Raw genomic sequence first — 16,951 nt, 5'->3', positions numbered from 1 at the left:
GTGCTGGGATTACAGGCGTGAGCCACCAGCCAACAACAGCAAATTAAAATGTGCTTTAGAGGTACCAAGAAGAGAAAGCATATCATTATATCGTATACAATTATATCAGTGATATTGGGGAATAGAGAATCTCTTTAAGAGCAAAAGAGAAAAAACACACAGGACAAAATGATCAGAAAGAAGATGGTAACTGTGGAGAGAAGAGAGATGATCCAATTTATAGATTATGAGAATTGAGAAAGAACCAGAACCAAACTGCCAAAGTAATAAACAAACATGTAGAATAAACTGATAACACCCAAAACTTTATAGCAAAACCATCCACTTTGATGCAATGACAATTTTTTAAAGCTGCTTGCTAAAATTTTTGGTTTATGAGAATAAAAATAGTTCTTCAAGAAAGTAAGCTTGAAAATAAACCATAGTCCTATTACATGTGGTATGCATTCAATTAAAAGTAACACATTATTTTAAAATGTATGTTACCAACTGGATAATATGCATTTACAAGTTGGTTTCTTCCAGGAATGCAAGGGTAGCTAAACTCTAGAAAACCCACTGAAGTAAATTGTAGTATCTCTAAGTCAATGGAAACAAATCTCATGGCAAGAGCAGTACTTTTTGAGGCTCTTCTGACTGCAGGGCCACCTGGACTTTGTAAATGGCCTTGAGAGTCTGCTGGAATCAGGCTAAGCCCCTCTTGGAGCAGCACTTACCAGCAGGGTTCTTGTTTCCTGTATTGTGCCTAACAATTGAGAGATATATGGGCAAAAGGTTGAAGTGTTGTTTGCTCAAAACTGTACAAGGAGAATGACTTCTGTAGTTTGGGGAAAGGCAATTGTCAAAACTACAGTTTGCTGACTTAAGAGAAAAGAACCATTTTTAGCTGGTTGTTCCCTTAACACTTACATAGAACCAAATGCTTTTCACCAATCTGGGTGGAATTTTGTATTTCTAAATAAGATTGGAGTCAGGAGGGCTTTAAATTTCTTCATGTCTCATCATCAAATTTTCACTGAGCAGTCTTATTGCAATTATCATTCAACACACAGAGGCAGTTTAATTACATTTCCCAATATAGCTACATTATCATTTCATATAACTGTCATCTTGATCCTAAAATAACCATAGTCTCTTTCCTGTGAATGTTAACATATCATCAACAATAACCCCCATAAAGTGACCTTTTCTTGACACAAAGCTGAAAAGAAATAGTGGTATGTAGTTTCATGCTCAAAAAGCCCTTTTGAAAATTAGCAAACTCTTTAGAATAAAAGTTTTTGTTAGTGGCCATTGTCACAAATCACACAGTGTATTGTCCAAAAAATTGGCATAAATTTACTGCAATGGACAAGCGAACTTATATCCCCAAGAAGTTAGAAAATATGGCCTTGTCCCATTATTTTCACTTAGTACGCAATCTATTTAAGAATTTGAATTATTAGATACCATTAGAAAACCTGAAGATTTATGAATTTGAATGCCAACTCCAGCTGTGCTTCCTGCAGTGATTATTTATCTGAATATTGGTGCAAAATTATAACCACATACTGCCTAGTATTTCTTTGTGTCACCAGGCAAGCTAGTTTATTTTGCCTAGATGACTCACTAGAATTTGCTTATTATTTAACTTTCATTTTAATAAACATATTTAGGAAAGGAAAATCTACTACAAATGAGCCCCACCAAAGAAAGCTGTATTTAATACACCTACCTTGTAGTGCAATAAAAAACCATTTTTACCTCCCATTACTTTTTGATTATACAAGAATAAAGAGAAAAATTTTAAGATACGGAAATATTTGTTTATGACTTTTAATAATGTGGGAGTGTAATTCAATAAAGATATTGAACATAGAATTGCAGAGCATAAAAAGTGACTTTCTTTGTTGCTTCCAATATTAAAATAAAAATTTGGGTCAAATAAAGTTTTTTGTTTATCATCTTCCCTTTTGTTTTAAGGAGCTCTTTTTTCATATTATTTCCGTAAGCCTAAAAATCAGAAGCAAATGAAGACCACAGTTGGGAATTTCTTGACTTTTTTTTTTTTTTTTTTTGAGATGGAGTCTCACTCTGTCACCCAGGCTGGAGTACAGTGGTGCTATCGTGGCTCACTGCAACCTCCGCCTCCCAGGTTCAAGCCATTCTCCTGCCTCAGCCTCCTGAGTAGCTAGGATCACAGGTGCCTGCCACCATGCCTAGTTAATTTTTATGTTCTTAGTAGTGACAGGGTTTCACCATGTTGGCCAGGCCTGTCTAGAACTCCTGACCTCATGATCTGCTCACCTCGGCCTCTCAAAGCTGGGATTACAGGCATGAGCCACCACACCCAGCAGCCTCTTAGTACTCTTGTTTGCTCAATATTTTATCATTTTATTTAGTTTCTTCTTTGCCCTCACACGTAGCCTGTTGAGTTAACCATACATTCCAATTAATACTACATTATCATAGTTACCTATATCTAGAAGTTCCTCTTTTTTCATTTTCTTCTCCTTCATTCCCATGTGATGTCATACTTCCTTTGCTCGCTGTCTCATGGGTATCACTCTATTGTGTCTGCTATGTCTTTAAATTCTCACGTGCTTTGGTATAAAACATTGTTTTGTATTGCGTGTCTGTATTTTTTACTTCCATAAATGTTATTCATCTTTGTACACATAAATCATTTCTTCTCTTTTTTCACACAATACTGTTTTTATAATCTATGTTAGTGTATGTGTATATATTATATATACATCTACATATATATGTATAGCATCTAATTGCTGCATAATATTCTATAATTTAGTCCACTACATTTTAATTATGTTTCAATTAGAGTGGACATCTACTACAAATAAATGAGAAGCAATTATTGTATGGAATTGAGTGTGCATATATCCCTAGCAGTGGAATTTCTGAGTACAAAGTTATATACATAGATTTACTGAGTTCTGCAAGAGCACTTTTTAGAATGGCAATAATAAGTTTAACTCTCAATAGAAGTATATCTGACATTCAATATTTTCAAATTCTCACCAACGTATGGTATTTTTCTATTTTTAGCATTCTTATTTCCAAAATTTACATTGACAAACTTCCTATAGGATTAGAGTACCAAATATTAATCATTTGGTGATCCTCTGTTTTGAATTACACATTCCTGTCATTGCCCATAGTTTTTATTAGTTTTCCCTTATTTTTCTTGTTGACTTGTAGGAGTTAATTTTTTTTTCCAGTTATTGTTTATGTAGTTATTTTGGTTTTAGATAGGAGGTTATCTTTATCTAGTCTTTGGTTACATATGAGTATCCTTTATCGATATGTGTAATAGTCAGGATGGAACAAGCTATGCTGCAGTAACAAGTGACCCATGTTTTTTGCAATTCTGGTCGGTCTCCAGAACAATCTCTTCAGAATGGAGACTTAAGGATCTGAAAGTCTTCCATCTGTTGAATCTACCATCTAAATATGGCTTTTACTGTTTCAGAGGAAGGGAAAATAAAGAGCATGATTTGACCTTAGAATCTTACCTAAGTATCTTTGATGAGAAGTAACTCTATTATTTTTGCTTGTAGTCCACTGGCCAGAATGACATAGTTTCCCAATCTAGCTACATGAGAGGCTAAACTTTTTTTTATAGTTATGTAGGATAGCAATCCTTATCTCTGTCAAAAAAGTCTTAAATTTGACATAACTTAATCCACCACATTTTCACCTCATGTTTTTTGTTTCTGAAATTTTGATGATTTCTCTACCATGAAGATATTTTCCTATATTTTCTTTCATTAAGGCATTCTCTCATATTGTTTTCTCTTACCTTTATAGTTAGGTCAGAAATCTACTAGAAGATTTGTGTTTGTTAGAGTATAATGTGTCTTCCTACTTTTATTATCCAGATTTTCCAACACTACTGTACATACAAGTTCTTCTTTCCTCATTGCTCTGTACTACCTGATTTGCCATGTATCAAGTTGCTACATCAAAGGCTTAATTTTAAGGTCTTTTTTCTATATTTTATTAATCCACTTTTAATTTCAGTGTTAATACTGTAATGTCCAAACAACTTAAATTCCTTGACTTATAAATACTCATTTTGTTAATTAATTTATTAAACAAATAGTCAGTGAAAATTTGCATATTCCAAGAATTGCATAGGCATAAGGAGTACATAGTTGAACTAAGTATGACTCTTATTAAAAAATTCATAGTTCAATAAAAGGGCAGACATATCAAGAAAATACAAGTTCATATAAATTTTCTAAGGGCACAGATTACATATGATGATAGCACTGAGGACCAAGTGAGAATTGTATAAAGGAGTGACCAGGAAGAATATATCCAAAAGAAATCATAGCTTAAATACATATATATGAGAAAAAATGGCAGGAAGAAAATTAATGAGCCACAAATCTATATCCAGAAATTTAAAAATAAAAATGAATTAAATAAGAAGTATAAAGATAAAATGAATACAAAAATGAACATTGCAGAAAACAAAGACACAGTAGGAAGACTTTTAAAAAGCAAATGTTTATATTTTGAAAAGATCTTTAAAGTAGGCAAACAGTGATCAAAAAAGGAGAGAAGGCAAAAGTAAATATTATAAATGAGAATGGGATTATTTATATGTATAAATGATACTGAAATATTAAAGACAGAATAATGCATTAAAATATTTGCAATAGATTTTAAAAATTAATAGAACTGTTAAACTCCTATTACAATGTATTTTAACAAAACAGGTTAAAAAAGAAATAGAGAAATTGTTTAAACATTCTACGACCATGAAAGTAGTTGTGTAGGTAAAAATCTCCCCACAAAGAAAGTGACAGGTCCAGCTGGTTTTATAAATGAATTCTACTAATGTTTTACAGGAAAACATACTCCAATCTTCTACAAACTCCTTTTCAGAGAATACAAAAATGGTGACTGTTCCTCAACACATCTGTGAGAGCAGTAGAATTTTACCAAAGCTGATATCAAAGTCAATAGAGGAAGGGAAAAAAAAAGAGTCAAACCAGAATTATTAAGGTTCTCAAAAGAAAGAAAAAAGACATTATGTCCAACTTGGATATATCTCAGAAGGTTAATATTGGAGAAAAAGTAAGTGCACTACATCACAGGAACATATTAAAAGGGGAAACACATGCACTCTGCTTTGTAGATGCAGAATTTTTTAAATATAAAATGCAGCAACCTTTATAATATAATTCTTAGCAAGTTAGAAAAGGAGGGAGATATTCTTATCTTAACAAAGAGTGTCTATTAAATTTTAAATGCGTTCCTTTAATATTAGGAAATAACACAAAGTTCTCATTATCATCACTTCTACTGTACGTTGAAATGAAACCCAAGTCACCATGTAACACCAAATAATAATAAATAATAAAATTAAAATTAAAATATTAATTTATAAAGAAGAAAAATACAATTATTTACAGATTGTACATAGAAAACCTGAAGAATCCTCTAATTAATAGAATGAACATAAATATCTAGCAATATAGCTAGACATCAAATTAATGTACAAAAATCAGTCTTATAGCTCTGCATCAGCTACATTTACAAAGTGTAATGGGAAATAAATTTTGTGTCACTTAACAGTGTGTAAAGTTTAATTTGTTATGAAAACATATCAAACAAATATATGTAGTTGGAAGGAGGTAAGCTGACTTTGCACTTATGTGCAGACTCAAAATTCTCATCATAGGAACATTTAGAAATTGACTTATTTATACAAAAGGCTATTATGGATGGGCTGAGGCAGGCGGATTGCTTGAGGCCAGAAGTTGGGGGCTACAGTGAGCTCAGCCTAGGTGACAGAGAGAGAGACCCTGTTTCTATTTTTTTTTAAAAAAAGCTCTTAAGCCTCCAAAGTTCTGCTTTGTATATCACATGGAAAATTTTGCTGGAAATAAAATGTGAATCAACTCACATAGGTCAAAATAAAAATCAATAAAAAAATCAAAGCATCAATAGAATGCCTATGTTTGTGCATTACTATTTGTATTAGTTTCCAAAGTAAACTAATTAGGGTAGGTGAATGGGGAGAGTGATTTTCTTAATTACCAGAAGCAAAGTTCCATTGACAAGAGTCCTTGGGCAGATGGTCATAACCTAGCTGTCATGGCAGTATTGACATTCAGTCAGAGGCCTCCGGTTTGATCAGTGATTCCCTCTGGTGCTATTCGCCATGTGCGACTTGGAACAAAATCATCTCAGGATATTACACTTTTGACAACATAGGTGAAGAAGAGTCAGGAGACGATCAGTTGCTCATTTGGGTTGAGAGAGATGAGGAATCCGCATTAAACTGACTGGTTATTCCATGATTCCTTATCATTTGATCTATTTGTTTTTAATGGTTATCCAACACATACTGCCTTTTTAAAAATATGTGTTCACTGGAATTTTGGGATGTTACCTATTTCCTCCTATGCACTGTCTTTACAAAGGACTTTTTACTTTAATGTTATTTACCCAGGACAAGACCAGACTTTACGCATATTTACCTGTCAAGTAACATTCTGTTATTATTATAATCTGGTTATTATTTGATTTAAAGTTTCCATTGCAAATTCCTTTTTAAATAATAATGTAACTGATATTGACAGTGGACAGCAATGCAGGGTATATTTGGTACAAATAGTAAAGAGTAATTGGAGGATGAAAGCTTCCTAGAATCCTTTTTATAGCTGGTTATGGACAGAAGGACCATGTGTCCATTAGACCTGCTCCTAGGTTGAATAAATGTCTATACCTGCATCCATTTTATTTTATCTATTTTTTAAAGAATTATCCTCAGGGAATGGCCATACCACAGAACTGAGAATTCCTTATGAGAAACACTAACTTAAAAAGTGAATGTACTACATTGGCATTAATATTGAACTAGCAACTATGTCTACAATTTTTAAAAAGTAAGGTGTTACATTTTCTAAAATGTAGTGGCCAGGTGAGGTGGCTCAAGCCTGTAATCCCAGCACTTTGGGAGGCTGAGATGGGTGGATCACCTGAGGTCAGGAGTTTGAGACAAGCCTGACCAACATGGTGAAACCCCGTCTTTACTAAAAATATGAAAATTAGCCGGGCATGGTGGTGCATGCCTGTAATCCCAGCTACTCGGGAAATTGGGGCAGGAGAATTGCTTGAGTCCAGGAAGTGGAGGTTGCAGTGAGCCAAGACCGTGCCATTGCACTCCAGCCTGGGCAACAAGAGTGAAACTCTCAAAATAAAATTAGCTAATGAGACATGTCTATTTACAGAAAGTTCACATAGATATACAGGTACGTAAAGATCAACACCCATTATTTATAGAGTGGTCTTTGTGGTAGGCAGAGTTTTAAAATGATCCCTGTTTTCAGCTGTTATAACAAATGACCATAAAGCAGATGGCCTAAACAACAGATTTTTTTTTTTTGTTCTCACAGTTCTGGAGGCTGGGAAATCAAGTTGACAGCATGGTCAGGTTCTGGTGAGGGCTGTCTTCTTAGCTCATAGATTTTTGTCTTCTTGATGTACCCTTTGATGGTGAAGGGTAAAGAGAGAGGAAACTATTTTTTGTCTCTTATAAGAGCACAAATCCCATCATGAGGGCTCCACCTTTATGACATAATTACTTCCCAAAGGGTCCACCTCCTAATACCATCCCACTGGGGATTAGGGTTTCAACATATGAATTTTGGGGGCTGCAAACATACACTCCACAACAATGTCCAAGATCCCCAGCCCCTGGGGATATACACACTCTATGTAACCCTGAGGACTGTGAATATAATGGATTTTACTCCATGACTGGTTTATCTTATAAGGCACAGTTGATGATCCTCCTTCTTAAAGGACTTGACCTAATCAGGAGAGCTTTAGAAAAGAACTGGGCTCTTCATGAAGTCAGATATATTTGAATCCTGAGAGTGATTCGATGTGAGAGATACTCTCCATTGCTAGCACTGAAGATGGAGGAAGCCTCGTGGCAAAGACTTGATAGTAGCCACTTAGAGCTGAGATCAACTCTGACCAACCGCCAGCAAATAAACATGGACCTCACTATCTTTCTCACAAACACTGATTGCTCCTTTTTACTCTCTCCCACATACAATAATGATACCTAGAATGTTCTCTTTAATTATTAGAGCCAATATTCTCAATGTTGTTCATATATAAGTTCTATCTGACCATGTTTACTTGCTGTATATATCCCTGCATTTTTGCCCACTGGACTCTATCTCATTAACTCTTTATATATGTATTTTCACTACCTGATTGTGAATTTTTTGTAATAGAAGGAATTTCTATAAGTTCCTGTGCCTAAAACAGTGCTTTATGTATCATATCTGCCTAATATTGAACTACAGATATAAAAATTCCACCTTAATATTCTTTGCATCTAAAACCATTTTTTTTTATATATAAAAAGTATTTAATGGTGATTGTGGATAAACTGTTCAGCCTTTTTAAAAATTTTTTGTGTGTGTGTGTTGTTTTTTGAGACCAGGTTAGTGTGCAGTGGCACGATCACGGCTCACTGAAGCTTTGACCTCTCTGGCCCAAGCAATCCTCCTGCCATAGCCTCTTGAGTAGCTGGGATTACAGTCGTGTGCCACCATGCCTGGCCAATTTTAGAAAATCTAAATTTTTTGTACAGATGGGTCCCACTATGATGGCCAGATTGGTCTCAAACTGCTGAGGTCAAGTGATCCCCCTGCCTCAGCCTCCCAAAGTGTTGGGATTACAGACATGAGCCACTGCAACTGGACTCATTTAGCCTTTCAATGCCCCAGTTTTCTGAAGGAAATTGTTCTTATAATTTGGTTGGGAAAATTAAACAGAGCATTCATAAATTGCCAAGAATATAATACATTTTAATTAAATGTTAGCTACCGTCAGTATATCTATTGTTATCATTGCTTCTATTGGTAGATTTTTATCAAAAACCCTACCTTTAGAGTTTTTACCTTCTTTTCTTCATATGACTAATAAATCAATGGTCTTCTGGTTTTGCTTGAGTTAAAATGTTTCAAAAAAAAAAACTTGATAAATTCTCAAATAAATGAAAATTGAGGACCAAGAATTAAGGCAGAAATTCCAAAAGGAATTTCTTTCTTTTGCCTGGCAAATGAAACAGCAAAGCAGTAGGTGAAACAAAACCTAACAAATCATGCAGAGTGCAGCAAAGTGCACCTAACACTTGGTGGCCTTTAAGAAATAGTCACTGTGAATCTCCAAACCCTTTTTCTACTTTCCCAAGGAAGGTGAAAAATGCTTCTTTACCCCATATAAAAGAGAAGTAAGCACCTATGTAGCTATGATAAACACCAGGTAAATAAGTGACTGAAAACTCTGGTAGACTAAAATCCCTTCCACTCTGTTTTATATTGAATCCTCATTATAAGAAAGAATGAGATGACAGATTATATTTTCCCCACTGGGAGATTTTATTGGTAATTTTTTCTTAAAATTACTATTGTGACATTAATCTTAACATAAGTATTTTAAAATGCATGAAGCCCCAAATTTAATGCCATACATACTGGGTTGTAAAAAAGTGTATAGCTTCAAAAACATATTCAAACCTATAGTGACTGAATGATCCTCATTTTAAGCTAGGATACTTATTGCTCTTTGCCTACTGAACCTATGATTTTTTTTAAGTTTCCTACTGCTAAGCAATATAAATTAGAAACACAGAACAATTTTCCTGGATTAAAGATGAAAGCACATACAAAACAAACATATAATTTAAGACCTGTTTGAAAATGTTATGCTTGTCTATTAGAATGCCACTTTTCAGTTTCTGATGACCTTTCAATCTGCATATAAAGCAATCTTTTACAAACTTTTCACTGCCATTTACTCATTTTTAGCAGTATAAGACAATATTTATATTATACTATGGCAAATATATTTTTTATTTGAGGGAAGCCTAGATTTTTCAAATTAATAACATGACTTGTTTTCTTTTTTTAAGTTATGTAAACTGAAATATATCGGATCTAGTCAATGAAGAGAATACTCAGAGTGAAGCATAACCCATAACACGATAAACCTACAAAGATTATAAGCATCAAGAACAAAAGAAACAGTGGCAGTTTTATTTGCTTATTAACTAGTGCATTGTACCACATCTAAAACAAACAAAAAATTAATCTTTTTTCCTTCCTGATGTCATTGATTTGTCTTAACAAAGCAGTCATTACTGTATTATAGTGCTGACCTGTACCTGTTCTACTAATTTTTAAAACACATAATTACCACAAAACACATATGGAGAAAGCATGTTTCCCTAACTGGCTTATTTGATTGACTGTTTTGAATAGTAACTGTTTAATTTTGTCCAAAGGCCAAATTAGGACTCACACTGGGAGTTAAAAAAAAAAAAGAGAGAGAGAGAAATAGAGTCATTAGAAAGAATTTGGAATACTGACATGCCTAACAAAAGTATCGGTACCTTTTGTTACTAGACCAGTGAATTTTCTTGCTCATTCCAAGTGAGTAAGGATGCTGCTATTCTTAATTCTTTTGGTGATTCTCTCTAAACTGAGAATTAAAAAATATAAGAGCAGGACAGAATGAGGAAGTTTTTTCATGTTATTGTTTGTGTTTCGAATAGTTCAAGTAGACTTTCATCTCCAGGAGTGACTTTCTGGCAGTTTCCCAGGAGCTAAATTTATTCATGAAAACCAAAAAGCTACCACTAAGGGCAATATACAACTATTTGGTAAAAGGTAAATATAAGATACTTCCAATATGATATAAACTTTAAAAATGGTTCCGAGTCTAGTTCAAAAGACTTTCATAAATTTCACTTAACTCAGTGCAAGTTATTCTTCCAAATGGTTCACACATCTGTAGTTCCCATTTGAATGTCTTTTTATTCCTTGTTGGATGAATTTTGGTTTTGCTGCCAAGAAAAACCTCTTTCAGCTCTATCCATTTGAAAGAGGAGTGACATCTAATGACCAGTTAAGTTGAGGGTATTTATTCCGTAGGAGTCATGGTTACAGCTCTTCCCTAGAGAAAGCTATATTTGAAAGTGGTATTAATTTTTTGTGTACTCTAAAGTGAATTTTTGAAAAACACATTTCGAAAAATCAGCAGGGACCCTGAATTTCATTTCAGGGTAATATTTGAGCCTTTGGACCAAATATAGCAAGTCTATTTGAATATGCAACAAAATGTGATAATTCTCTCCTCAGTACAATACAACTGCTCTTTTCACCCCTCCTGTGAATAGTGACATAGGGAAGGACTATGAAACTCAACGCTGAGTTTTCTTCTCTGCGTTGCTGGAAACATATTAGTTTTCAATGGAGTGAGAGATGATCTCCAAATGAAACACATTAGCATTTTCAGTGCAGATGAAAAATCTCCAAATAGAAAGAAAAGACTCAAGGAAATTTCTTTGAACAATTTCTATTATTTTTTCCCTTTTAAGTGATGAGATTAAAAAGAAATTAGAAAATAGAATCAAAATGTGCTATCACTTGTGGAATTTGAGCCATGATCTCCTACCTTACAAAATGAATGTATGAGTTTTAGATATTACAAGTTCTTCTGTTTGAGTGTTATTTTATCACATGTATGCAATGCTGGTCATCTACAATTTCACTTTCCTCTACCTCCCTAACTAAAATTTTTATCTATTTTGTGCTCTGAGTCTAGTACTTACCTTGGTGCCAGTCACTTGAAAGGCACTCAGTGAGAATTTGTTGTATAGTGTTATTTGTATACTTAATACAAAGGCTATATATATATTCTATAGAATATAATTTTGGAAAGAAATGCAATATAATGTGGTATAATCTTACAATTGTTTACAAATGTCTTAGGGGAACTATTTAATTTCTATTTCCATTACTCTGAAATTTAATTTGTGAAAAATATTTTTTTTGAAAACTGTACTGTTAACTATTATTATATTTTGAGAAAATATTGAGGAAAATATGATACTGCACAGTTTTTGGTAAGGTAAAATTATCTTGATGTTTTTCTAGAATTTTGAAAAAAGGCAATGAGGATTGGCAGTTAATTCATTACTTTCATCATGCAGTTGGATGAAATTAGTAACGTCTTTCAATGCAGAAAGTTCTTCAATTTTATTCATTATATGCATGCCAATGTCATCAAGGTATAATTCCTAAGCTGTAAAATTTCAAAGGCTTCCGAAATTCATGAAATGTTGGAACTATTTTCTTGCCAAACAAAATTTTAGCTAGAACAAAAAATCTACTAATTTCTACTCTGTACATAGAGGTAGAATTTGAGATGCTTAATACTGAATTTGGTAAAAACATTCATTCTAGTATGCCATAATGACTCATTCGTTTTTCTATATGCACTTATCCAAAGACTTCGCTTATTACTGAAAGAGACTTCATGATTATGAGGGCCTTGAACTGCCATTTTTACCTCAGCTGTACAGTTACAAAAAAGAAAACAGAACTTGATGTCCTCTCTTTACACAGAAATTAAACTGATTTCCCCAAGGGTAATTATTTTAAGTATTTTGAGTGAACAATGAAAATCCCCTACTTTCCTGTAACCCTATGTTGTTTCTTGTTGTTTTTATTAAGGAAAAAAAAGTAGTAAGAGGGAAGTCATCACTCATTATTTGATTTACTCATCATTTTCAGCTGAAAAAGTGAGGTGTACTTACAAACAAATGTCTATACTCATCATAGAGACAAATGAAATCTGTTATTTCTTTTTGTCCATGCTGTAATCTTAAAGAATGAAGATGAGATACATTAGAATTTTCAGTGCTGAAGACAATATCTCTTCATGAAAATGATGAGAATTATAAAGTCTGGTTAATTTTCCTGCAGGGAGAAACTGACAAATACCTTAAAGTTCTTTAAGGGTTATTGGTCAGGAAAATTTAAAATTCTTTTCTTGCTGGCATCAATGATACACAACTTGCCAAAAGTAACTGCACTGATTTGATGGCAAAGGTAATAAATTCTTCTCCCTTCAACCTAATCTTGGAATATCCTAATATTCCAAGAATGGAATAGACAAAGTAAATTATGAAATCTCCAATTTGTTTTGCAATTATTACAACCAAAATCAGAATTTAATATTGATTGAAATTTAGAGATGATTTGCTGATTGACACATACAAGATAATTCCTCAAAGTTATTTTCTTATTCATGCCAAATAGTACATCTTTCCATTGTAATTGAATTTAAAATATTTCACTTACTTTTGTATTTTCTCGGAAATTTCCTGGCTAGTTTTTCTATTCTGGTCTTCACTATAACATCATACTCTTGAGAAGAAACTGCTGGAAACTCTATATAAAGCAGACCCACTTTTTCTCTCTTGTTGTCATCTATTATTATATCAGTGATATAGTTTGGATGTCTGTTACCTCCAAATCTCATGCTGAAATGTAATCCCCAATGTTAAAGGTGGCACCTGGTGGGAGGTGTTTGGGTCATGGGGGGTGGGTTCCTTATGAATGGCTTTCTGCTATCCTCCTGATAATGAGTGAATTCTTGCTCAGAGTTCACAGGAGCTCTGGTTGTTTAAAGAGTGTGGCACCTCTCCCCTCTATCTCTCACTCCTGCTCTTGCCATATGATGTACCTGTTCCAGCTTCACCTTCTGACTGAGTAAAAGCTCCCTGAGGCCTCGCTAGAAGCCAATCAGATGCTAGTGTCGTGCTTCTGTACAGCCTTCAGAATGGTAGGTCAATTAAACCTCTTTTCTTTATAAACTACCCAGCCTCAGGTATTCCTTCATAGTGCTGCAAAAATGGATTTATATTCGGCTAGCCTCCTTTGTGACCCTAGAGGAGAGAGTCTCTTTCCCAACAGTTGTAGAAAAGTGTAGGGATTGTGTGTTTTAAACTAATGTGTGCCATATATCCAGTTTTTAACCATCTATGTTGCAACAAGAATGGTTAAAGTTGATTGGCCAGGCTAGGGTTACATGTCTAACCCTGCAATACAGGGGCCTCACCTAAAGGAAAACTAAGGTATCAGAGGGTTATAATAATAGTTCATTCCTATTTCTAACAATCTTTGTATTTATGTACACTCACTGTCCTTAAAGCCAAACTAACTGCAGAAATATTAGATTTTTTAAATTTCTGAAAAAGAAATCTTTAAGAATAAAGACTTCATGAGTTATAAGTTTTTTATGCAAGTATATAGACTAATAAAAGGCATAAGGCCAGGGATGGTGACTCTTGCCTGTAATCCCGGCACTTTTGGAGGCTGAGTCAGGAGGATCACTTGAGGCCAGGAGTTTGAAACTAGCCTGGGCAACATAGTGAGATTCTGTCTCTGCAAAAATAAACTAATAAAATGTATAAAAACATTATATTTGTTTCCTGTGAAATCTGTATAATATTTGTAGAAATAGTATTTAAATGTACCAATAGTTTGAATATTTGATTTTATTTTTAGAAATTCAGGGTCTAGAGTTAAAGTCTAATAGCAATAACTTGACTCTATGCTAAAAAAAAAAATCATAACTTCCTTATTACCTAACAAATTCAGGGTGAAATGATATATTGAAGTGCCACTGTACACAGGACCAACTGGTGTTTTCATACTCACTTTATTGCTCACATGTTGAAAATATGTTTTAACACTTGTACATATGATAGTTTTTATTTCTTTTCAGAATTTTGGAAGCTAATAGTTTGACTAACTTTTGACAACAAAAACGAAACTTTTATGAAAATACATGTCAGGTCTTGGCAACTTAGCAACTCAATAAGAATGACTGTAAATCTTTACTTACACCTTTTATAGAAACTGTAGAAGATATACAGACAATTTGCCAAAGCTAAGTTATATAAGTTGTATGTTACTCTCAAAGATAGTTCTTTGTTAGTTAAAGTTGTTTACTGAAAGAGAATTGTACTGAAAGAGAAATAAATGTACTCTGTGCCATTGCAATTATTTGTAACAGCTTGCTGTTTTAGCATGGTTGACTTTGGGGTTGGCAAATACTGTTGAAACGAGGACATTTTGTTAAAATCCAAATGCCCTTGTTTCTGAGATTAAATCAAGAAAATGTCATTTTTTTCCCCAAAGTACAACATCCTAGGTGCATTGTTGAGAGCAATCAATATAATTTAGTAAAAATTAAGAACAGTGAAAAATAAACCACCTTCATTCAAGATCAGAGTGGGTAAGTATTTTGGGTGACTCTTAAATGATTCTACATATAAGTTTGGGAAACCTTTGATTTTTTTTTGTAATTGTATGTTCTCTGACAGACACCCAGGATCTTTCCCCAGTGCAACCCAAATTTCACTTGTATTCAAACAATGTAAGCTTTGATGTACTATTTATACCTATTTGATGGGCAAGACATGTAATTAATAACTGTTCTACTTTGACTGCCTGCAATGGTTTGATATTAAGTTTTTAGTAGTTCATTCTTTCATGAATCTTGATGTGTTGACTGCTGTGCTGGATGTAACCAGAACAGAAATTTAGTAAAGTTCAATACAGATCAGGACATTTTAAAACCAGCTTGCACGGTAAGCTAAAGAAGTGTAAGTTCCCTTTGTTTGCAATTTAAGCTGCATGCTTTGAAGTGGAATCTTATCAAGGAAAGCCCCTGGGGCCTCCTGAACAAAAGAGATCAATTGTAAACTGGTAGATTATTTAAAGGTCATTTTGTCAGAATGATTTTTGAAGTGGATTCAGCACTACATTTCTCCCCTTCTCTCTTTTAAGTGATATAGATATTTTCTTATGATTTTTGTTTTTTTATTATTATTTTCTAGAATAACTTGTTCCTTTATTTACCTTGAGCACTTAATTAGAATTCCAAACTCTTAACTAATCAAAAAGAAGAGACTTGCTTTCACAATAAATACAGTACGTGGCTGATTTTAAAAAAGAAAAATGAAAAACAAAACAAAACACAAACTCGTTCCTAAAAAGGGTCTTCTTGCCAGGAAATGATAGCTTAGAAATTATAGTTTTACAGTGTGGGTAGTATAATTGTCATTATCTTTAGACCAATCTGAACAAAGACATTTCCTACAATACCATGGATCTGCAAAGGAACATGAATTAAATGTGGTAGAAAGAAGATAAAGTAGCATAGTAATTAGGCCTCAGTTAATTTTTTAGAAATTGTACAATTATATGTTTTGAGTATGTAAAACAATAACTTTGTGTCACAGTCATATATCTCTGTCATTTTACTGAAGTTAACTGTTCAATAGTTTGTTACATATATTATCTTGTCATATATGTTTTAACTTATACCACCACTTTTATCCTATCAGAATAAAATAAAAGAAGAAAATAAAAATAAACTGTCTATTCATGGACATTTGCAATGACACAGATTTGACTAGTATGCAAGGTAAATTATCTAAGTAAAATTAGTGCAATTATTAAATACAACTATTTCCTGTTCTTGAGCTTTTATTACAGCTGATTGAATTCTAGCACTCTTACTACTTTGACATTTCTCTGCTGTCATGCAGAATAACTGTCCTAGATATGTATATTTAAAATTTTATAATGTGTTCTTATTTACTAGGTATATACCATTAAACCCTGCATGGATATATGCACTTTAACTTGCCAAAAAATTAAAATAAAACGTTTAAATGCACTGATATAGATTGATGTGTTTACTGACTTTACCTGCAATTGAAGACTTTTGTAACTTCAAAGGAAAGGATATATAGACTACATGACTTTGTGAATATTAGAAATACTGGAAGCCATTTTCCAACATTAAGAAATATAGGAACCTTTTAAACATTTCCAAAATATCGCAAAATAATCAAGGGAACATTCCACAATCATATTTATCCAAAAAATGTTCTTTGTTCTTGAGATACTTTTAAATATTTTGGCCACTAAATCCAAGTAAAATTGTAACTATTCATAATATGATTGTTCTAGGTATATTATTTGATTCCCAGATAAGTTTTTTTTTTCCCAAAGTAAAATTCCATGATACCATTGTCCCCTGAGATACTGTC

This window comes from Theropithecus gelada, chromosome 8, assembly GCF_003255815.1.
Source record: "Theropithecus gelada isolate Dixy chromosome 8, Tgel_1.0, whole genome shotgun sequence".
NCBI lineage: Eukaryota > Metazoa > Chordata > Mammalia > Primates > Cercopithecidae > Theropithecus > Theropithecus gelada.
The sequence above is the reverse complement of the archived record's forward strand: the minus strand, read 5'-3'. Positions refer to the sequence as shown.